The sequence below is a fragment of the Penaeus vannamei genome, chromosome 23 (genome assembly GCF_042767895.1).
Source record: "Penaeus vannamei isolate JL-2024 chromosome 23, ASM4276789v1, whole genome shotgun sequence".
Taxonomy (NCBI): Eukaryota; Metazoa; Arthropoda; class Malacostraca; order Decapoda; family Penaeidae; genus Penaeus; species Penaeus vannamei.
The window spans coordinates 36,240,659-36,243,158 of NC_091571.1; positions in this window are offsets into that span (position 1 = coordinate 36,240,659).

Sequence of the window (2,500 nt, forward strand, 5' to 3'; positions counted from 1 at the left end):
GAGAGAGAGTGAGTGAGTGAGTGAGAGTGAGTGAGTTTGTGTCTGGACTGTACTAGGTTAGTCTGACTGACTGCTAATCCCCTAACTACCTTTGTGGTTGTCCATCTATCAATCTATCTGTTTTAAATCTCTATCTGCCTGGCAATCTACCTATTCATCTACTTGCCTGTCTTTGCACTTAGATCCAATAGTAACTTATGATACACCCGTTTATCCATGGAAGTGAATGGTAGTGAAATACGTTTTGTGAAAATATGCGAAGGTAGCCTATTTATATACCACAAGAATTTCCTGTTGTAAAGTGTCCATGCGGTATGGGGTCTGTACTTCATGGGAGTTTTTGGCATTCGTAGTGATACTGTGATATTTAGATTAAGGTTTATAAATACGCTCTACTTATCGTTTGTGACGTCACTCACGTGCCTAGACACAACACTTCTTTCACACTCTCGAAACACAAGGTTGTTTCTCATAGATCAGCAAGGGATTTTGTTGTTTGGAGAGAATATAACAAGCAATAGACTCTGTTAGAATTACTAAAGTTATCCGGTAGGCCTGTTTCCAGTACTAGGTACGTAACATGATGCAATACGGTGAGCCATTTCATAATATCGTAGTTATGTTGGTCAAGTACATATGTCTAAGTAACAATTCGACGTGGCAGAGGTGATCAATAATATGATTTACATTCCTCGAAGACTTTAAAAACAAGTATGAGTGATTGAGGACCTACATCAACAAAAGATAAAAAGAGATACAGAACAACCACTTACGTATGTTGATCAGCTGCAGTACTACCCCCCTTTGTTACGCAACGAGGAGCCCGATGATGCACTGCCATTCACTAAATCGCAGAGGAATATTTACCGCCGAGCCAATAGCAACATGAAAAGTTAGGGGAGGGCAAGGGGGGGGGGGGGTGGAACATTTCCTGCGTGGTGGAGTGTGAGTCATGGAGAAAGGGGAGGAGAGGGGGGTAGAGGAGGGAGAAGGAGAGGGGGATAGAGGAGGGAGAAGGAGGAGGAGACCATCAGCTTCTGAGGTTTTTGTATAATGGCTCTCTCCTGCGCGTCACACTCACGCAGCCTCGGGGGTATGGTAACGTGGGGCGTGACGTGACATAGATGTGGCTTCTTGATGTTAAGGGATCTCTTTACAAGAGATCAGTGACATCATGTCGGTGCTGTAACTGATATATTTAGTTCGGAGAATTGTCTTTGTTAAGATTGGTTTGGTGGTCGCTTCGTGTGAACCCGCAATAATATACATGCATATATACATTCATAAACATGTAAACACACAAAAAATTATACGTAAACATACAATAAGAAAAGCAACCGCAAGAGATAACACGCACACTCACGCTCACACATGTATACACAAGCTCAATACACACACCCACACGCCAGGTGTAGCGATTTCGGATTCGATAAGCAGGACAATGAAAGAAAAGCACATGGAGGCACGATGGGGTTATGTAGTCATGTAGAGAAGCTGTGACAAAAAAAAAGTCGATAACGAGGTAAACAGTCACAGGGTGAGGAGACACGAGACCAAAATAATGAGGGTGATTTAAAGAGGAAAATACGTAGACTGTGACTTGAATAGGAGATTTGTGATTATTAGCCGTCGTCGTGACTACGAAGGGGAGGATTAAAATACACCATTTGCGATGTTTACTCCGCCGTGACTGGTCTTTCTTTTTTCAGTGAGCTTTGACAACCACCGTGATCACCATTCTTCCATTTTCTCTGTTTAATGAGTTAAGTAATATCCATTATTCTCTGTACTCTGCTAGATAATGATAATAATAAAAAACTCATCTCTGCACTATAAGATATTTTACTCATCTTTGTTAGCGGCGAAAGGATGAATAACATAGTTTTTAAAATATACTAATTCAGATGTACACAATTCATTTTCTTTTATCTGCTGCGATTAAATGAATGACACACCGTTATATTTCAGATTATTATCATCAGCTTTTTGTCTGTTATCAGATAGTTGTCTGTTGTGTCCTGTCGAGTGTATAAAATTAATATACATAATTAATTAATAATTAATATACATAATTAATATAAAATAATAATAATACATAATTAATATTAATAATTAATATACATAATTAATATAAAATTATATACACAAAAAAGTACATTCTATGCAGACTCTAGATTTCATATCGGAGTTTAGTCAAAGAAGAAAAAATATGCTTATGAACGAAGGGAATATAAATTTTCTTGTTTTTCTTCCTCCTCCTCCTCCTTCTTCGTCTTCTTTTTCTTTTTCTTTTTTTCATCTTGTCCTTCTTCTCCTTTTTCTCCTCCTTCTTTTTCTTCTACTCATTGTTCTTTTTCATTGTCTCCTTATTTTTCTTTTTCTTCTTTTTTCACTACTCTTTTTCTTGTTCCTATTATTCTTTTCTTCTTTTTTCTTATTCTTTTTCTTTTCTTTTTCTTTTTCTTTTTCTTGTTTATCTATCTTCTCCGAATAAGGTGGA